We start from the raw sequence: 22,675 nt of genomic DNA, 5'->3' as shown, positions 1-22,675 counted from the left end.
TGCTCAAGTTAACACAGAAACAGCAATAGCCACAGCTTGGCTTTGGGACTGTAATTCAGGTTGTTGATTTTAGCACAAATCTTTGTGTGTGTGTGTGTACCAAACAAATTTGTGTTGATTTGTTTGTCTTTAGACAGTAAAGTATCCAAAAGGTCATCCTGTTGTGCCATTTTCCCCCATTAGAGTAACAGTTATTCTTTTATGTTAGTTCTCATTAGAGAGTGCAGTGAACTCGACAGTAACTGAAAGCTAAAACCAAAATCTGGGTCGTCAACAACTGCATATGAAAGACAACATCAAAAGCACATAGTACTGCATCATAAAACGAGCCCTGCTGCTCGGATTTAATGCCCCGTGAGGAGGCTGGTACGCTCCGTGTCATAGACTCAACTGTTGGCTTTTGTGAAAATTGTCCACAGTGAGTAAGTATTTTATGTTATCAATATTTTTATGTACACAGTTTTACCAGAGGATTCAGGATTAAATTTAATGCTTGGAATTAACTGAAATTGGAATGGTCTTGAGAAAAAAAAAAAAAAAAAAAGCTGTTTTTGACTGGTGAACTACAAAAAGACGAAGATGGATACCACAGAACAGGCTGAGTCTCTCAGTGAAACTTTCTAAATTCAACATTTTAGTACAGATGTTGAAATGAAATCCTCAAGAGCAGAAAATAAATGCTGTCTAGACCTTTGTATTAAACGTCAGTTCTCTATTTCTCTAATATCCTGCAATTTCCTGCAAATCCTGCCAGCTGACACAGGATGCTGCAGAAAGTCCCACAAAACAGATGTGGCTCTGAATCTGCTGCTGTCTTAAATTCATGAGAAAGTGATTATCAATTAAAGCCAGCCACAAATTCTGCAATGTAAGAGTTTCAGAGGAAAATGTAAAACTGCCCAATTTCATATGTTCTTGGAACACATTCTGGATTTGTGCATCTTTCTTCATGTCACCAGCATGTTTCTGATTTCCTGACGGGGGTGAGGAACTTTCGTGAACACGAAGTATTCTCATCACACATAGGTGTCCCAAATTTCAGGGACATGTTGTTGGATCTCCATCACCATCACAGTTTCTCTGCCTGCCCCAACAATGGACTGTTTGTCCCAGCAAGGAACAAAGTTCAAGACTTCTAACATGGCAAGCCAACGAAGCAGGAGGTAGGTTTTGGAAGGAGGGGGTGTGTTAGGGAAGACTTAGTGTTCCTGCAGCTGGAAGTGCCATTCCTGCCAGCCCTGTAGAGGTTGCACAAACAAGAACAGCACAGTTCAAGTCAACTGTTGGGTATCAGTTCAGAGCAACTTGTCATTTTTCTTCCTCAGCAAGTATTTTCACAATTTCCAATAGATAGGAAATTTTCTACTTTAATCTGTTCAGCAAACAAAAATCCTACTCCGGGCTATTTTTGCCACTTCTGTCAAGCAAAAGGACAAGAGGAATGAGATGGCACTTATGACCCAAGACATTCCAGTTCTCAAACGAACTCTGAAATTACGCAGGTTTCTATCAGGCACAGATCTGTGCAGACTCCACAATGTTTTTTCCAAACTTTGTGGCTCAGACATTAAAGCTCCAAACAATGCCGTTTCTCTCTGAGCCACATGCATCCAGCCCTCATGTTGACAGCATGGGTCACAGAGCAGACAAGTGGCCCGGGCCATCTTTGCATTCCTCTGGTTTTTGCTGCTCAGATGGCCCCCAGACAACCTCGAGGCAGCCGGGCAGTTGTGCTTCTCAGCTGAATCGCAATTTAATGCATTCTGTTGGGAAAGACAATAAAATAGATGCACATAAAACCATCTGAGCAGGTGGCTACCAGGGAGTGAGGTAACTGAGAAGCACCGCGTAGAAGATAATAGCTTATAAAATGAGGTTTGAAAACAGCAGAGAACAAAGGGGGTATTATTTCTACAGAACCAAAGAGGGGAAGATTTTCATAGGACTATAAGGGACTGCGATGCTGAATTTTGGATCACAGGTGAATGACTCACACGTTGCTGAGTATTTTTTCTCCTTTCTCATCTTCCCAGGCCAGTAATGAATTTCATTATTAGTTTACCTAATTTGAATGCTCAGCTCAACCTCTAGCACACTTTTCAGTGTTTCTATAACAAAGCTGCCATCTGGATATTACACGCCTGCAATACACACTGTCACTTACTAAAACTCTTTTTCAGGTAGAAAACAAAAGACTGCATGTGTTCCCAGGATATAACCATTTCAGGGAAGAGACAAATTGGTTAGTTACATTCATGTCACCTGGAAACTACAAAATTTTAGAAAGCTAAAAAACCTCAGACAAATAAACAATCATACGCCCTGTCAGTAGCCTTAATCCCCACAGTCCTTACTCAGGGCAAATGCCTGTTTTGTTAGAGAAAGGACAAGGTTGCAGGAATTGCATTCGTCTGAATTACAATACCAGGGAATTTTACAGCAAACTACATAGAGGTTGAGAACATTCTTTTTTTTGATGTGTGATATGTTGGAGATTGAGACACTGTAGCCAATAAAAAGTCGTTTTTTTTGTTTGCTTTTTTTTTCTTTGTTTGTTTTGTTTTTTAGAATATTCTTCAACTGTTCATTTGCCTAGAAAATTGTGCAGATCTAGTGGTGTGGTGGATTTTAGCCTTGCTGATGTTAACATTACTTTGCTAAGCATTCAGTGCGTTACACAGAAATTTCATGAGGTGAAAAAAATATCTGTGCAATCCCTGTTAATGGGTACACATTTTGCATTGTCACCTACACTGCCATTATTTTTTTGCTTCTTGCAACACCCAAATGCACAAATTTACAAAGACTTACACAGTGCATCTCATAGACAGCACCTCTCTGTGCATCACAAAGATAAAGCTTCGAGCACCTGTTTGCAGGATGGTTTGGAACTTATTTCTCCAATAACCTGGCAGAATAAAGCCCTCACAAACCCAGACTACACAACCTCTGACAATACAAGCCATTCCAAGATGCCAGGCAGCCCTGGAAAGCAGAGAGCCTGTTTCAGAGGGCAAAAGAGGTCAAATGAGGAAGAAAAGTTGAATGAATAGTAGTTGAGGGAAGGAATTCAGACTTTGGTGGCTGGTCCTAGTGCAGTGATTCCGAAGTTTTTCCTGCCATAACCCCACTTCTAGCATGACACCCCAATTTTCACTGCAAATTTTGACATTGATTATATTTGAGATTCACAGATTTTAATACTAATCTTAAAGTTTTTAGGAAATTGAATGAAGTTCATCAGTAACTCTGAAGCACTGGACACACCATTGTTGCACCACTGGTTTAGTGGTTTCCATTGAATCATACCAGTGTAAACAAAGTGGGGGACAAGGCTTTGCATCACTTATATAAATAGAAAATATTCTTTGTACTGTTACATAAAACTCATTCTGCAAAAGACTTTTTCTAAATCTTTTCTACTATTTTACTTATTTCCGTGCTAATTAGCTTTTAACCAAATGTAGATGTTTTCCCTGACCTATTTTCAAAGCTAACTAATCCCTAAATCCCCCAGTTATGCAATCTTGCAGGATTAAACATTTGTCATGAAAGAGTCTGGATTTGTTTAGACTGAATAAATTTCAGTGGTTTAAATACAGTTCATTGATTAAATTACATTCATAGAATGCTGGCTCTTGTCACGGGGAGTCTGCCAAAGTAGCTCGATTTAGATGTATGTGATATAAGCTTCTGCTCATAGTTAAGCCTACAACATGTTTGCATGTGGTGCATCTTGGAAGATAATTGGGCTCTTTTTATATAAACCTGATCCATCTCTGCAAAAGTATTACAATTATATAACACGTACAGTGCCACAGCACCTGAATGCCAGCCTGGTCCGAGCAGCATTATCCTAAGCAAAACGTCGATCTTTTCTCCAAAGCAAGCAACCTAAAAGGCAAGACAAACCAGGTGGAGGAGACAAACAAGTGGGTTGGTCTGGGGGTGGTAGCAAAGACGGAATAACAAATAATAGGATGCACAGGATTGGCAGCCGATGAGGAAGAGCAATCACAACATGCCATCTGCCCACCCATAATTAGATTAGACTTGTCCCCATGCAGTACCACAGAGCAGTTGTGAAGAGACACTTGGAGGAGGAGGACAGGACTTTGTCCTGGAGCTTCTCCTATGCTTAGCAAGGTGTCATGAGGGCATGGATGAAGATGCTTAAGTGGAAGACTGAGAGCAGCAACAAAGGTAGCTGTCAAGCACGTAATGAGATAACATCATACACAGAAAGGCCTAAATAGCCAAAAAGAGATACTCTAAAACCAGCTAGCTGGTTTTCTTTCTCATTCACAATGGACTGGGAACTACTATTTCCATTCACAGTATCTTAGCTGGCAGTGTATAACCTCTGCCCGTTGGCACAGCTGCTTCGTACTTCTTAGAATGCACCGAGATCATTTGCAGTGAAATGCAGACTTCGTTATTGGAAGCGTGAACACCCAGAGAGTGATGTAAAAAGAACTGAAAATGCATAACTGAAGTGCCTAAATATCCCACCCACACTCTCTGTGAGGCAACCAGAAGGATTTCTTCAGGGTTATACGTGAACCTCTCAATGAGGAAGTCAAGACTTTTTTTTTCCTTAGGGTTTCCTTGCTTGGGTTTCTGTCCTTTCTTCCAAAACAGTATGTCTGTCTGTCAGGGGATGGGAAATCAGAATACATAAACTGCTGCTTCACTACTCTGGTGGCTGCTATTTTAAACAGCTGAACTACGCTGGGCATTTACTACTCACTTTCAAGCTGTCTAAATCTGTAGATCCAGAACTTACTCAATGGATTTAGACGTGTGCTTCAGTTCTGAAATGAAAAACTTGAAATTTCATTTTCAATTCATTCTGATAAGTCACTCTACTGCTTGAGCAGGTACTACAGATTAATCAGTCACAATGTCCACGTTTAGCAAAAAGGGTTATAGCACTGCAAAACATCTGCTAAATAAAGAGATGTAAAATTCTATCATGACATTTTCTGTAAATACAGTGTTTTACATGATTACACGCTCCCTCCTTTCTGGAAATGTAAGTTATTTTCAGTTTCTGCTAGGGCAGGAAGAACAGCTCGCTGAACTTTAGGCCTCAGTATTGCAAAATCCTGTTAGGATAAGGCAGCTTTTTAAAAAAAAGTCACACTGGGCTTGCTCACGTTATGGGTGGATACCCTGAGTGGTTGCACTGCATGACTTCAACATTACCCTGCAGCAAGCAACAGATAACCACAGCTTCAGAATAGGTACAGGCAGCAGCAGATTTGCTGTGTTTAGGACAAAATCTGGGGGAAATTCACAGCTGCCACAGACAGCTGTGCACTTGCAGCATCACAAAACAAAAATACTGATCAAGGATGAAAAATAACCTAGTAAAACTAAAAGTAGAAAAATAAGAATACCCTTGAAAATAATGAAATGGAAATGGTGAAATGAAAATTAGGGGCAAATTAGGTACAGAGAAGCCCTGGCAAGACCATTTGAGGCCTTGAGAAATAGAAGGAACTATGCTGGCACATGGGCTTCGTGCTGGGCAGCCTCATCACACAATCTCTGAACAGCTACTACTGATCAGACTATGGCTTAAGCAAAATTAAGTTAAAAAAAAAATAATAAGCAAACAACTGGTGGTGAGCAGGAGGATTTAACACAAAATCTATTTCAAGGAAAATTAGTTCACGGAAGTAAATCAAGAACACCAGTTTAATAAAAATAGCAGAAAAGGGATTTTGTGTGTGTGTTTTATTCTCCTAATGTTTCAAGCATGTCTTCTTTATTCACTGTTATTTCCCAAACCACTGCAGTCTCAATACACTACCAAAGCAGTGTAATTGATTGACTGTTACACAAGGCTATTTAACAGCACTTGCTCTAGGCTTTCTACAGAAGAGTTAAAAAGACTTTCTGGAATATCAGCTGAATTAGCAGAAATCACCCAGAAAGCACCTCCTGTTGCTTTTATTTCAACAGCAGGCAAGGTTGAAGAGCAAGGATGTGTGTAGGGCCTGCCATTACTTACTGCTCAGTGTTAACTCTGCACAGATACACGAGCCTCCACGTGCCTGGTATCACAGCACAGGCTCTGATCTGGCCCCTCAGTAAGGACAAACCAGACTGCAGGTCTGGGGAGGGCTTTGGTGCCAGGCTGTTTCTCAAAGGACCTTCTCGCAGATCTGCTCGAGCACAGGGTCTGGTTTGATGGCACAGCCACCACGACAGCAAAAGTGCAGAACACCATCCATCAGCCACCGACCAGAAAAGGAGAGACTGCAGGGTTGTAAAGCAAAGAAAGGAGCAGTAGGCAGTGCAGGGAGTGCCTTGAGATAGGGCTCAAACCAGTAAATCCCCTGGTGGGAACACTGCTTGACAAGGGTAGGTAGTTACAGCAGTCAGTGACTGTATACCCATCAGGTAACATACACAGGGTATCCCAAAGACATTTGTAAAAGGAAAAAAATCCTCCTTAAATCAACCACACTGATAACTACAAGCGATGCAAGGTTTAAGGACGAGTATTTTTAAGCACAAGCTTTAAGAATAATGGTGCTGGGTGAAAACCAGCAGTGGCCCTGGGTAGAGCCTTAGACCACACATTTTGCATTCTTACATGTTTCTGGACAAACGTTGAGTTAGTCGATAGCATGTTCAAACATAATATGTGTGTTTCTAACAAAATGCTTTTTTACTTCCTTTGCTTCACATACTTAATTCTGAGCATAAAAATTCATGTATCATCTGGGAACATTATTTGTCTACTTACTCCTACACCAAAATACCGTACTTTTGCTAGGTTTTGGAGAGAGAGCAATCACATAGCTTCCAGCTCAGCTCTTGAAGGGAATCTGAGAAGTCCAAAGACTCGATGGCAATGGTTACACCAGGACCTGGGGAAAAGAAACTCCCCTCACCCACCATCTAACCATCAGAAGATGCAATTTCTCAATTAAAACAACAAACAACTCGGCACTAACACAGCTTTGCCATGTTTACAGACATCTGGTTCCACTTCAATATTCATTTTCACACAAATAATGTCCAAACCAAACATTAAACCAAAGGTGTATGGAACTTTTGGAAAACGTTTCCCATACAGTCGGAATGGCATTTGCCGCAGTACTGATGACCTGCCTAAAATCGAGGCACACTTTATGATGGTGGGAAGTGCTTGCTGTGGCACATTTTCCTCTAATGTCTCATACAACTAAGTCCAAGCAGTATGCAAGGTTTTCCAGATTAAATTGTTGTGCTACGTATATGAAACATCCCTTATTAATTACTGTTTATGAATTAATTTCTGTAAGGGAAATGCATTGTGATGGTACAACTCGGTGACGGTGTTACCGGCAATTTAAAGAGAACTAGTCTAGCAAATAAGCAGAACGGAATGCATTCCTTCAAACCAGATCTTTTTTTTCAAGTCTTTGGTTGTTTATTTTATGGAGAATAACAATTTTCCTCCTGAAAACTGACTTTCTATTTTAAGCCTTAAACAATCTGTTTCATGAGCCACCTGAAAAAACGTGCTGAGAAATCGTTCGAAAACATCCTATTATTATAATTCCTGGAAAAAAAAAAAAAGAAAAAAAAAAAAAAAAAAAAAGGTGACAGCCATTATCTATGACGAGACTTTTTTATTTAAAAAGAGGGAATTTAAATAACGTGTTGATCTCTCCTTCCCCCTCGAAACAATGCTGAGCGATCGGAATTCATTACGCTGCCTATTATAAATCGAATGTCACCATTTCTTCTCGTTACGAGGAAGACAGCATATAAAACACACCAGAATGGAAAATATCACGCGGTAAAATGAAAATGGTATTTTGCATGAAAAACACTTCTCTACCCTCGACACCTGCACGGGAGCTGCCCTACAGACCACTGCCTACGCGCTGCAGTGGTGGTGATCCGTGCTCAGAGGCTCACTGACCCAAAGAGATATTATCAGGGCTTATGTTACTCAGCCACACGTCTTAATGAGAAACTTTCCCGTTCCCCTGCCCGCAACCGCTGGCAGGCCGGCTCGCAGACACACCTTCCCCTGCATCATCCCGGCCGGTCCATGGGTTGTACGGGCGGCCTGAGCAGAGCAGCGCAGGCGGGGAGCGCTGCAGCACCTTACGTTTCGACGTGGAGATGCTGTGTGCTTTTATGCAACCGCTTCTAAGGAGGTTAAGGAGCTGTAATTAGCGTACATCATCTCTCTGTCAGCGGAGCTAATCAGGCTGAAAAATCCCAAGCGTCTCCACTCCTCAGCAGCCCGGCTTCTTGCTTCGGTGTTTTCAAGCTCTTTCTTGCTAATTGCTCACACTGCCTTCAGACTCGCTGGCACCAGGGAAAGCTTCCTTCTCGGGTGGAAATGGGGGAGACTTTCTGTCTGGAAGAGTCCTTTCCTCTCAGCTAGGAATTTCATTACAGCGCCGGACTCTGCTGAAGACCTCTGTTGATGCTGACTACAGAGACCATTTCCAAGCTGCTGTTATACATTCAGCTTAATTCTCACTGAATTCAGGGGGAGATGCTTGACCTCTGCCTGTGCTGGAAGATCAGCGGTGGGTTGAAGGCAAAGCTTGGTGTCACGGCTGCCAGCTGCCAGCACAGCTGCAGCTCAGGCTGAAAGCATCCAAGCCATAATCACACAGCAGAGGTTATGGGATCTGCTGGTGAGCTGCGGTGGTTACATGCTCAGATCTGCCTGCACCCGATCAGATCAGCCCACACGACTGAGGGCTCGGGGTCAGTGCTAGCAGCCTCGCGCTTCCTTCGCTGAGAGCATCTCCCAGAGCCAGACCTACGTCTGCAGCTGGGAACGGATGCACTGCTTACTATTCAGTCATCTCAAACAAATTTACTCAAAAACTTCACAATCTAAACACCATTCACAATACCCGCTCACATCTAAATGTACACTGTCCTTTGAGCCACAGATGATCTGAGACCCAACTGTTTTAAGAAACTATCTAGCTGGTCTTTTTTGGTTATGGCTAGTGTCTGCTGGGCTTCCCTCTAACTGACCCTCCTATGACCAATAGTAAAATATTCTTCATTGCAGACCTTGCCTTTCCAGCGTGCTCTCTCTGCTTGTTGGATACCGTCTTCATTTATCAGCTTCCCGGTGATTTTTCTCTCATTTTGGTTGTGAAGTAAGGTGTACTTGTAGCAGAGTGCTTCATGCTATTAAAATTCAACCCTCAAAATAAGTCACTGTGTAGTGAAAGTTACGAGCACAAAATAAATTGTAAAAGCCAAGAACTAAATAATAATTAGATTAGTTTTCATATTCCCTCTCGCATCATATTAATATGATTTAATTTTTGAGTTGTAATTATTTTTTCAACCAAATGATTTTAGGAATCAGAGCTTCATGAGTTCACCTTAGAAAAAATAGGAAAAAAAAACAAAAACACACTAAATAATATATTATTTCGTTGTATTGATGTCAGAAGGATGATATAGATTTGATACCAGAGACACATACTTTTAAGGTCTGCCTCTCAATATCAAAAATTACATTTTTTGTGTTTACATTTGATTTTATTGCCAGTGTAAATGCAAACCCTAAGTATATCTGCACATCATAAGATTACTGAAAAGGCAGAAAATACAGAAAGTTTCAGAGCTAGAGGACATAGTTTAAAATATCAAGGATGAGATTTGCTATGTAGAAGTAGGGTGGTGCACTATATCCTCATTCATTTTTTAAGTTAAAAAAACAACAACAACAACAAAAAAACAAACAGCAATCGCCCTTCTTTATTGAAAGGTCACTGTAATGCAATAGGACACAGTAAGCAGTTGTGAAATTAAGCCCTCCAGAACCTGGTTGCAACTTTGGAATGTGACCATTGTTGTGCAATGGAGTTTGTCACCATCATATGAAAAAGCCATTGGGAAATAAATCTTTTGTTTACCTGCTTATCACAGATATTCATCAACTGATTCACATTTTGTAGTATTTTGCTAAGGTCTAAGACAATACCTGAACTACAAACATCTTGACCTTTTTCTTTAAACAACTCAAGTAATCTTGGTACAATCTTCATACATCCTACATACAGAATGTTCTTTTTTCTTTCGTTCCTCTTTAAAGAGAAGGTACGTCAGTAGGTTCACAACTTCTTTCTCAGTTCCTGCCACATATTATTACCTGCTTAAAAAATACAGTAATGATGCCGTGTTAGATATCCAGTGTCATAGTAATGATGCCGATGTCTCAAGCAGGGGCTTGACCTCTGCTCAGGAGGTACGAGCAGTAAAAGCAAATTAACCCACATGTAGAGACATCTGTATACCCAGAAGTATGAGCACATTGTTCTAATTATGCTCTTCGTTCCCTGGAATTCTGAAGAATCTGAGGACATATGTACCTCATATGGTTGTAGGTGTAAACACGGCTCCTTCACCCATTCCCCTGGGTGAGCAGATGGAGACTGCTGCTGATTCAGAATTTGTGCAGCCACATTTGCATGGCACTGAGCTGGCTAGATGAAGAGACAACGCAGGCAGAGGAACGCAATATGTCTGCACATGTCTGGAGATGCTCACCCTGAGCTGCAGGCTTTCCCTGATATACAGAGGGCAACATAATAAAGATGTTAACCAAGCTTCTCAACCTGAAGTGATACTTTATATAGAAACCAAAAACATGACTCCTAAATGGTTCTTTAGGTTCCTATATGGGGATTTAGGAACTTAACTTTGTAATGTGCACTCTATACAAGAACTTAACTCTCAGGATCTTGAATATCTCAAGTGGCACAGCGAGCTAGCTAGATCTGAAATACACAAGCTAGGTATGCCTTCAAGTAGGAGTCTCTACCCTGCATAGTGAATAGCATCTCTCTTCTCTTTCTCATCTTCCTTGGTGACTTGACTTTTCCAAGAGTGTGGAATTTCATGACTGGTAGATCTTTTCAGTTGCAAGTATCTTTGAACTGTCTCTGTTCTCTAGGTAATCTCAGGCAAATTTGTCCACTAATCCTGCCACTATTAGTATAAAAGTCTTGCCAGAGTTTTTAAGAAGTGAGGAAAAAAAAGTAAAATAAAATAAAAAAGCAGCAGCAGTGAAATCTGCTAGACTAATGGCTTTTGAAAAAGTGAGGAATTTGGCAGCTGCTTAGAAATGCGCAATTTAACACAGAGCCTCTTTTTCTCAAAAGGTGATAGTGATTAAGTCAGTCCAGTGATGCTTCTGGATTTTGTATGACTGTACTTGTGAATCAACCTCTGACGAGCTGCAGTAAGAAGGACTACATTCTAGATTAAAGGCTCAAAGGACAACCTTAGTCAGTAAGGTTGGTTCTACAAAGGCACAGTCACAAAAACCAGGGCAAAAGACAAAGAACAGTTGGTTGTTTTTTTTCTGGCCATCTGTAGCTTATGCTATGCAAGCACTACATTTTATGTCAAATTTGCTTAGTAATAAGAATATTATTCAAAGCTTATGGGCAATAAGGAATTTTATCCTAAGCATCCTACCCATTATATATGAGTAAGAGTTCTCCAGGTTAGATGGACCTGATAAGATGAATTTGAAGGGTGGGAAAAAAAAAGCCTTCATTCTGCAGCTGAGGGCAATGCTGAAACTTAATATGTCCGTAGAATACAATTTGTTACTGCTTTGTTAGTCACTTTTCCATTGACATCTTACAGTCATATTGGTTCCTATACTTCAAACACGCTTGGAACACCCAAGAGAAGAATGCAACAAGGTGGACATCCTCGCAGCTGAGTGGATGTGAAGTCTTTCAGCACTGTGCACATGATTTACAGCTTTATAAAATGTGTTCTGTTTGTTCTATCACTTGAAAATATTAAAGAAAATCAGATTGGATTCATAACTGGAACAGAAAGTGATTTGAGAACTGAGAGTTTTCATCTGTCACTTTAGGATGTAGATGTAACAAGATGCCAGTTTCAATTCAATAGTGTGTTTCTTAGGCATTTATGGAAAACAGTTAGCACTCGGTAATAAAGTTCACGTTTGGTGATAGACTACCTTGCTCCCGTGAGCTTAACCTCGAGCTCAGCGCATCATCTTCTGGTATGTCCTAAAGAGCAAGACTCCACGTCACTGCCCTGCCCATCCTCTCCGTGCTGATAAGTGTGAAGGTGTACACAGAAGCACACGCACGGTAAGGGCAATGATTTGCTGCAGCTTAACAGAAACATCACTTACACGGCGTGTAAGGAGATGCCCAAGAGATATCATGCCTTAGGCAGCTCCAATCTTCCTGATGATCCTCAGAGCAGAAAAGCCTCCTACACAGAGCTGTCTTTTAAAAGGCACAGTCTTACTCTTAACATAAATTCTCATGTCTATATTCTGCATAACATGTCTGGAGGTGTGGCTGAGGTACAGCCTCAGTGGCTTTGAAGAGATTGCTAAAGAGCATATATCATGAGTAACTACTGAAACCATTTTAATAGCAGTGATTTGGGGGTCACTGTCAAAGAGGTAACACAGAAAAACATCAGAACCATGTCCCACTTTACACTGTTTGCTATAACACAGTCATTTTTTTAATCTAGGAAAATTACACAGTATCACTTTTGGTATGACTGTTAGTCAGGAAAACCTATAGAAAAATGACTTGAGCCTTATTTTAGTTAAATTTACTGAACAATTTCAAGTCTTGAAGAGAATTCTCTTCAGCGTAGTTATCTGTGTACCTTTATTCATAAATCTGTGTTAAAATATTATAGAACAGGGCACATCAGGACAATGCATAGGATGCCACTGTTAAGCTGAACTAATCATTCTTGCTTCTCTCTTCAGTCATCAAAATGAGACTTTTTATAGAGAAAACACTGCAATCGAATTTCTGAGGTTGGTTTTCTAACAGATTAGACAGAGAAAACTCTTTAGCTTATAAAGATCCTGCAACAGCATGTATTATTAAACACAGGGATGAACACACCATCCAGTCTCTATTCTCATCATCTGAAGTTCAAGGAAGAGATAGATAACAACCTTCTTAACTGTGCCCAGATGTTTTGAACTTACTTTATTGGTATTTTAATTTGTTTTCTGGTAAATCCTTTAAACACAGGCAGATGGTTGCATGCTGATAGCATAACATTTCCCTTCAATGAATTTTTTGCTCTCCACAAGCCATGGTGATAATTTCAAAATGTAAAAAAGGAGCATGGAAAATATTAAAGCACGTTAAGGTTTTGTTATCTTTTGTTCTCAGAAGTGACTTTTAGTTAGAAATGACATTTAGTTGGAAACTGAGTTTTAGCATACTGATGAGTGATATTTGGCCCTGCCAGTGTATTTCAGGCTATCATCACATGGTTGCCTCAGCACGCTGCTTTTGGTTTCAGCCCTCTCTCATTACCCCTTCCCATCTGACCGAAATCAGGTGATCTTTCAGAGGCATTCCCACAGTCGGCCAGCGAGCTACTCGCTGTCGGATACCAAGCACCATATTTAGGGTGTGCCTTTGAAATACCCAGGCCAATAGGAACACAGTTGCCTCATTTTGTCTGCCCCGTAGAGCTGTCTGACTTCCCATCTGAAATCCTTTGCCAACCAAAGAGAAAACGTTCTCAACTACAGGCTCCGTACTCCGATTCCACGCATGCCTCTGCTGAAAGTGTACATAATAATAATAAAAAAGAAAATGTTAAAATGTTTAAAATATATGCTACATAATCTGGATAAAGTGTAATTAACTTTTAACATCCATGCAATCACTTTGTTATTGCAGTTAAAAAATAATTCTCAGAACCCAGCTCTTCCAGAATCTCCAAGAAAAATACTCTTTGTTTCACCATTTTCTGATTCATTCGACTTTGGAAGCAAAATAAACACATTGCTGTGTTTAATATTGTTGCACAAGAGAATTCACAAGAATGAAATGTGTTCAAAGTTCCTAGAAAAAAAATGTAGCAACGCAGGCTGCCAACTTGTTCAATGTCAAGCTCTAGGCAGTATAGCAGGACGAGCAGTAAATGACTCACAGTGAGTCACGCTTTAGCTATTTTTGCTTTTAAAGTAATGCCAGGCGCTGTGTTAATATTCAACCCAGAGTAAATTTAGCAATGCAAGAAAACAAGTGTTTCCATGGTTGCTCCTTCACAATGTTTATGGTATATACACAGCCATTAGGCAGAGGAATTAAGCCAGATGAAGAATATGGAAATGTTCCTCTTTCATTTACAACCGAATTTTGCTACAGCGGGTTTCATGACTCACTCGGCTACCAGTTTTTCCAACTCGAACAAAAATGTAAAGCCATGGCTAGCACAGCACCAGCAGTACTGTTAGTGGTCAATAACCACCACTTTCCTCCAAATTACGGCTTGTGCTGTGCACACAGCTGACCTGGGAGCACACCAGCGTATCAGCAGCTGTGCAGTCAAAAGCAAATGCAAATGAAGCAGTTTCAAGGCAATTACGTCGCTGATATTTTTATTTTTTTTTTCCAGGACAAAACAAGACCGATGAAGGCCTCACCAGTGAAACTAAACGCATCAATCACGGGCAACGTGTCCTGTGACACTGCGAGGAGGAGCTAGCGGGGAGGCAAGGCGAAGAGGAGCACTGCAGGGAGGAAGGTCGGGAGGCTTTGTGGCGTCATGCGAAAAGGGAAAGCAGCTGCAGAAAAACCAGGAAGGATGCTGATTCAAGCTGGGGAGCAGTTGGGTAAAATGAGGGAAGTGGTAAAGAGCACACGACGGAGCTGGAAAATATCTGTCCGTGACACAGCCGTGTCACAGATGTGACAAAAGCCACACAGTTTCAGTGGAGCTGTCTGCACAGTGGTGTTTCCTTAGGTGAAGACATGCAGACCATGTAGACCATCTTATCCTTCTTGCAGGGGGGGAAAAAACACAATGGATGCTACAGCAAAGGTTAGGTGAATACCTTTCTTTGCCCACACTAATAACAGAGGTGCCAAACGATTACATATGATTACTTGTTAAACTTTTTTGTTCACATTTTAATACAGTGATTTATTCATTAGTCTTAAATTGCAGTAATTACTATTTTTACTGCAGAGGCTGATAAAGCAATCAGGCAGCTTTTACATTTTTCCCCTCAAAGAAGTCTCTCTTCTGCTTTTCTGCATAGTCTTCCGTGCTGCGATACGCAGGGCTTTATTTTTCCTGTGTTCCTATCTGATTGTAAACTAGCTACTTAGTTTATACTGGAAGTTTATAGATAGATCCTTACGAACCTGGAAAGCCTTCCTGGAGAGGCTTCTTTTGATTTCATCAAGTCTTGAGCTGACCCATAAACTTTCAGATAGGGAGTGCGAGAAAATACTAAAGTCTGGGCCAAATCCAAAGAACTGAAGCAAACTACAGACAATGAAGTCCAAAATGATGAAAAATCCTGTTCAGTGGCTTCCTAACCCCGAAGGCATCTAAATCTGGTAAGTCCCTCCCAGGTTCTCCGGGGATCTGAAGCTCTGCCTTGCCCAGAGCTGCCCCAGCCGCAGTAAGGAGCAGCAGGGCTTTGTCTTGTGACCTTTTTGGCTCTCGAAATGAGGTGCAGCTCCATCCAAGTGGCAGAAGAGAAAGCGGCAATGGAGATGCAGAGAACCCACCTCCTTGTTCCGTGTTAACCACCGGAGTGCACAGTCACGCACCCTCTTGCTTGTGGTCTTGCCTGCCCCCTCACACTCCTGCCGCACACTGGGCAAGCTTTGCTTCAGCCAAAGGGCTGAAGAGTGCCCTCTGCAGACTAGCCGAAAGCCAAGGGGTTGCTTACAAGCACATGAGCAAGTCCATGATGTCAGACTTCAGGCCCGTCCCACCCAGCCGTCGGAGTCTGCTGATGAATAATAGCAAATCCCTACAGAAGGCACGAGGCCGGGGAAGCCTACAGCGATGTTTCTTGGTATCCTTGCCTCACCACCAGCAATCTGGGCAGAGGCATTTGGAGGATCCAAAGGAACCAAAAGCGCCATCTTCACATTTAACAGCCCGTGGGTGACTTGTCTTATGTGTGGATTTGTTTGCATTGCTGGGCACGTGCTGCAGACACGGCGCTCTCCTACCAAACAAGCACTCCCACCATTGCTCCACTTGCAGTTGCTGGGTGACTTCTCTCCCTCGTGAGGTATTTTTGGTGGCTGCCGGCACACCTGTTGAGTAACTTTGCCTTTAATCCTGCAATCGCTCACGGCAGGTCCGGTAACACAACAAACCTGCATCCATACTCGAGATGCTACGATGTGATAAACCCATCCACGCTTGTCAAGTCGGGTGGTGTGTCTCAGATGAGAGCTGGTAACAGCGGAAAGGTGACAGCTTAAACCACTCCTCCCTCAGTTGTGACAGCATCTGAACACTCCTAGCCCGTTTTAGAGTAAGTGTAAATGCTACCAAAGATGTTTGACTTCAATTTCATGCTAATGGTGACTGAAAGGCTGCATATCACAGGTTACCCCAAGAGACCATACACACAATTACCACTTCAGCTCCCAGACATCAGTAATTGTTTGAGCGCCTGCAATTCCCCAAACCACAGATTAGAGCCATGGTCTGCTTCCCCTCCATCCACATAAAACGTGTGCTCAGTCTTACAGCTAAAGCTCTTAATTCTCTTCTTTTGTGTTACTTTATACTTGGCATGCTTTTAGCCATCTTACGCAATCCTGTGATTGACATTCTGCTGACAGAATAGATCCCTCACTAAACAAAGTCATTCACGTAGACGTACCCTAACCCTCCTGGGGGGAGCCAAGGCACTTAGCTCCGGGCTCTGGCATCCAGCCCGAGGTCCACAAACCTTAAAGATGGGTTTTGCAATCCTTCAGCATTTCTCTAGCTCTCTTCAGGTCAATTTATTTAACAAGCTCAGGGCAGTGTGAAGAAGATCTCCAGTAAATTTCACGGCGTAAAATTTAAGATGGAAAGAAATTATGCTTTTCTGCAAGGTTATTGGTGCCTAAGGCTCTCAGGAGGGAAATGAAACGAGATTATCAAAAACTATGGGAAGCAGCCAATACACATGAACCACTGATTAAAAAATTAGAGGATGTTTATTCATCTTCCTGCACATTATTAGCTTGCATGTTATTGTATCTTTCAGGGAAATTCCGTTGACTTCAGAAGCTGCACTGATGCTTAGCAAACAAAGATCTAGCTCAACCTGCAGCTCTTCTGAAGGGCACACCAAAGAGATACACAGCAAATAGTTTCAGGAACCATAAAAGCACCAAATGTTTTCCTTTCTCTGAACTAGAGTACTCTGAAGTTACCATGCAGTGCGATATGCAGTGATGGATTATTATTTAGTCAGCATTATCTCAGATCTACTTCCCTGTACTTTGTCAAATGCTTTTTGTGCTGGCACTCAATCCAAATGTTTTACTTGGGTGAATTCTACTTATACTAGAATTTCTTTTGATCTCTATGCATACTGGTGGCACAAAGTCACACATCCAAATTACTGAAATGAACTCATAGGAAGGGTAAAAGAAACTACTATCTCTCCTGGAGTAAGACAAATACTTAATAAGCAGAATAAATGAGTAAATAAAAGAAAGTTCCTTAAGTTTAAATCTCTATTGAGCCTTATTTTTCTACTTCTTCATCAATACCCTAACCTCCAAAAGAGAACGTCTCAGCTGAAAAACCCTAAGACCAAGATGCTCTCTCCCCGTCCTTTTTCATTGCCTCCTTCTCCTTGGGCAGTTCTTCACTTTATTTGCTGTAATCACACTTGAAGTTTAAGCTGTAAACTCATGGCACAAGAATGGAATTCCTCTGTTCTCTACCTTTGAAATTTGTCTGAATGACATACAAAAAACATAAAGCAAGAAAAATTATAGTGAGATGGCAGACACAGTCCTTGCATTTTCACTGCTCAGATTTTTACAAGATCTTTACACCACGAAAGAAGTGAAATTGCTCATGTTTTATTACCAGAAAACAGATTTTCCATAAGGTATAATGCTTCTATTAAAGTTTTCTGAATTCTGTGGGCAAACTTTGACATCTATTTCTATACCTCTTACTCATCTGAAATGTATAAAACATTTCTGATTATTTCATTTATGGTCACAAGACATACGCTTTTTTAAGTTTCAGTGTTGCAACAAAAGGATTGCCATACAGCCAAGAAATACAGGAACTGACTGAATTAAACTACACACCAGTGAGGGAGAAGATCTACATAAGCTAGGGTGCAGTGCCAGCTCAAGAACAAATGAGCACAAATTTAACCAAAGATTTACTTTCCCTGAACATTCCTCACCATGTGAACAAGGTTCTAAGGTTCTCCATCACTTTTCCCATATAAGTAGAGGGGAAAAAGTTAATGTATGGCATTTTGTTAGATGCTGTGATTGACTGCAACAACAAGGGAACAGAATCAGCATCCAGAAACGCCCTTCCTGACCTATGTTCAGTAAAAATGCCACACTAGTAGCCATCAATGTGCTTGCTTAAAAGAGAATTATCCCATGACACTAAATTACCCAAACAAAGAATTATCCCTAAGTGTATAATAATAATAATAAATATTTCTATGCAACACTCCGTTTCCTTCCTAGACTTTATATACTCAGTGCTGATGTGAAAGCCCTGAAAGCTGGGCTGGTAGGAAAGCAAGAATTATACCTTGCAAAGGCTTGTGCAATGGAGTGAAATGTAGATCTTATAAATATACATGTATAGATCAGATGAGAGACATAGAGATAAAAAGAGTTCACCCTTAAATATGCACTGATTGGAAGGGCAGTTATTTATAACTAGACAGACCTTCATCTGATGCTCCTTCTGATTTAGATACCTCTCAGCTGAGTGCATTTGCCATAGGGCTAGAGGATCCATGTCTTGACACTGGATTTTCTTCTGCAGTTGTTTCCACTTTTACATATAGTTAAATACACAGTGAACACAGAAAGGGAGAATCTGACTCCAGAGCCTACCAGTCAATCACAGAGTAGACCCAGAGTCAGTTCAGATTTGATTTTAAATCACTGAGACCAAAACCCATGTTTCCCACACCCCGGAGCAGGACTGTTTGAGGAGGTGGGTTGATTCCTCTTTCATTTTAACTACCAATTCCACTTCAGACCTGTCAACACCAAAGCAATAAACTTCTGCAGAAAGTACTTTGATAAATCACACTGCAGAGGCAATCTTTTCATCAAAGAAACCTGCACCAGATCCATTGGCAACGGATATTCTCCATGAATCCACTCACAGAATTATTACTATAGGAAGCTCTTGCCTGCTGTCCTATCAATGTGTTAATTTTTGACCTGGAAAAATTGCCCCAGATTGCATGAGAGGAACTCCAACGGCATCATTTACTCTAGAATTGCTCCTTCCTTGCAAACTGGCAAGAATACAAGCTCTGATAGTAATTTTGCAGTTTGGATATTCATCTTAGGTGCTCTGTAACTGCACTGTTGTAGCATTTGAGCTTCTTGTTTCTCTAGCTTGTTTCTCTTTCCAATAACTCTGTGAACCAGAGGGTTTATATGTCAGACATAATTATCATCACTCTAACTCATTGAATTTCATTCCCAGGCCCTGATCTCCTAATCCTTCACAACTACAAACATGCTGTCTCACTTCTGAACAAGCCAGCTAGTTCCTCCCAGAAAAAATCCAGACAGAATAGTCCCAAAAGGACAAAACCATGCCAAGTTTTTCTCTCTCTAATCAGGGCAGCCCTTTAGTCCTACCCAGAAGTCAGGTCTCATTCACACAAATGCCTCTAAACATCTTCATGTCACTCTTCGGGGTCCGCAATTTGCTTCCTCAGCATCACGCCATGAAAACATTTCTCTGGCAGGCTAGAGCACAGTTATGTTATTGCTTCCAGCTCTTTGAACTGAAAAATCTGAAAAAATAATGACGATGATTTAGTGCCACAGGAGAGCCACATGAGAAGCAGGCCAATTGAATGCTTTGCAGCACAGAGTGGACGTGGCTACTTTGCTCCGCGGGGCAGCAGCCCTGAGCAGCATGGGCACGAGCCAGTCCACGCTCATTACCCTCTCCTGCACTGTCCACAAACTCAATATATACTTACCAAATTTCAGGCACAGGTGTAACGTTCAGACCCGCAGAGATTTTAGACCTAACTCCCAGTGAAAGCTTTGCTGCTCTGAACCTAAATGACCTGAGCTAACACAAAAAGACTGTAACAAAGCAAAGAACTAAACTCGAGTATCCTAAACTGCAAGCTACCCTCCTAAGTCTTAGATCAGCATTCATTTCTTTTCTAGTTACAGGGCTGCCTATAAGGAACTCTACATAAATGAAAAGTGCATATCCCACACACACCCCTGAACTGTCATAACACCAATCCCACTTTCAGTTAGAATTTTCAACTTTTGTGCTGACGTTGTTTTACCGTAATTAGTTGGTAAAGGGATCTTAAATGAGTGTTTTTTATTTACAATACAAAGAAGAATAAATTAACCTTATTTTTTAGCTGATCTTCTGCCAACACGTGCAAGTATAAAGATGAAAAGCTAAGCACACAGATGAAGATGTGACTTTGCCCAAATACGTTTTTCTCAAGTTTCCATTTACTTATTTATTTACACAGGTAACTATTTACTCAAGTTGCATGTCTGTTACATGGTGAGGAATAAAATTAACTTGTCTACCTCGGTACAATGTTGAGAGGATTAATTGGATTAAAATTGTCAAGGATTATGCTATACAGTGTCATGTTGCAGCTTGTTTTTTTTTTTTTTTATCCTAATAAAACCAAACCAAAGACTTTAGTCTTTCCTGAAATCTCTAGACAGACTGTTTTAGGAATTTAAAGAGAATTCCTTTCACACTGTTGTTTTCTTCTATCCCAAACGGCATCTAAAGTATCACTGCGTACATCACTTTCTTTCAGCCAATTCATGGTTTTAAAATATATGTATGAACAGTGCATAATGATGTCCTACTTGAACATTAAGTATTAAAGTTTGTTCCTTTGAATATATTTGCTGATTGGTAACAACTATGAGCCTGTCCCAGTGAAATGTTAAATCTGATACATATGTTTTCCTTTCAAAATCTTAGAGATTTTGTTTCTTCAGTGAAGAGCATTACAACCCCATTGTAGACCTTCCATACTACATTACAATGACTGGTTTCCTATGAACAAATGGTTGCCAAAACGAATACTGCATCTCATAATGATTTGTCCCCTATTAAAAAAAAATAAATAAATAAAATCATTTTTACACTTTCCAAATTCATTCCTTGAACTCTTTGGCATAGTCAGCGATATTGCCATTTACTCAAATCTTAACACTTTCTACAAAGTGACTACTGCTTCAGTGTGCATCTGTTGGGCATTCACACAGAACGTGGTTATCAAGGACTCCAAAGTGCAAGTTATCAGCTGCTATAAAAGGGCTATGAAACCTGTCCCACTTTGTGCACTGAATGTGAAACCAAAGAACCTTCAGCAAATACAACAGTGGTAACTGGGGTCACAGGAGTAAAGATTATACCTTCTGATTCATTCTTTTCACAGGGTATCAGAAACTTAAGCTGATACATACAGATTAAAGGCTGCATTTACTTTCATTTTGTGAAGGCAAAATTCTCATACTCTGTGCCAGAAGATGCCTTTGATATATATACACTGGCATGAAATAAAACGACTCGGTAATACTACATTAAACAGAAAGGGGGATTTTAAATTTACAGAAGATACAAAATGCAAAGTTACAATTCCTACAGTAATCATGACTTAGCTCCTGTGGGCTCGGTCCTGCAAGGTTCTGTTCTGTGGTTACAATCCAACAAGGAAGTGAAACATGCCAGCAATTTCACCCATTTCAAAGGACCTACTCATGCAATTTAGCTTAAGCAATTTGCTTAAGCTTTTTGCTTAATCAAAAGTAGATCACTAAGCACTTCACAGATCTAGGACCCTTACGTGTAAGGAGTGCATCAGTCATGTAGGGGTAAAGTTAGAAAAAAATTTCCGTAAAAACCACACATACGATCATTTTGAATTCTCTAGCACAACCAGATTTACTGAATATGCTGCAAGAGCTCAATTATTTGGAAAAGATAATGCAGTCATTCCAGGCTACATGAAATGTTAAAAAAATAATAATTTAAAAAAATCAACACTTCTGTTTTATTGTTTACAATCTAATCAGCTTCAAGTAGAAGAATGAAACTGCTTCCCATTAAAAATAAGAAGTGGGCATTTAGGTACGTAAGATAGTTCTGGAAACAGACTTCACAAAAATCACTTGCTGTTCACATAAAACCTGTCTGACAGTGTTTTGACACATACCATCAGAGGTGGGGATTTTGCATCATTCTGCACAAATTCCAGCTAAAGTAGCTCAGAGATTGAGGGAAAACGCCTGCAAACTGTCTGAAAGATGAGCAGAACAGAAACTGCTCTAAGGCACTGTATCATCTGCTGCTGCTTAAAGTTCAAAGCCAAGAAGGTCTCCTCCCTGCAGAACTGCCTAAAGAGGACAACGTGAAGGTGACAGGGTGCCTTTCTCCTCCCTGAGTATCAGAGCTGCCCTCTGCAGCACATCACCTCTCAGGTGGCAGGTAAGAGCCATGCAGCTCCCCTTCCCTCGCATTTGCTGTGGCAGTAAACATCAAGAATCTCACGAAGATGGAAAATGTATTAGCTCTCTTCATTTTCTGTGAAAGCAAGGTTATATTTAACTGTTTCATGCTCTGTATTGAACCTGAATTCCTTGTGTCAAGAATG

The 22,675-nt window shown here is 40.8% G+C and overlaps 1 protein-coding gene and 1 long non-coding RNA gene across 3 annotated transcripts in view; one reads left to right on the top strand and one right to left on the bottom strand.

Moving 5' to 3' along the window:
- The window catches only part of NSMCE2 (NSE2 (MMS21) homolog, SMC5-SMC6 complex SUMO ligase), a 128,117-nt gene that overhangs the window by 42,994 nt on the left and 62,448 nt on the right, over positions 1-22,675 (bottom strand). The gene's annotated exons all lie outside the window — the stretch shown is intronic.
- LOC311430835 lies at positions 12,958-15,696 on the top strand. The gene is made up of 2 exons (XR_014689052.1): positions 12,958-13,600; positions 14,434-15,696. It is a non-coding gene; the product is annotated as an uncharacterized lncRNA (long non-coding RNA).

This window comes from Aythya ferina (assembly GCF_964211825.1).
Source record: "Aythya ferina genome assembly, chromosome: 2".
Lineage (NCBI taxonomy): Eukaryota > Metazoa > Chordata > Aves > Anseriformes > Anatidae > Aythya > Aythya ferina.
Note: the sequence above shows the minus strand (reverse complement) of the source record. Positions and strands in the feature narration are given on the sequence as shown.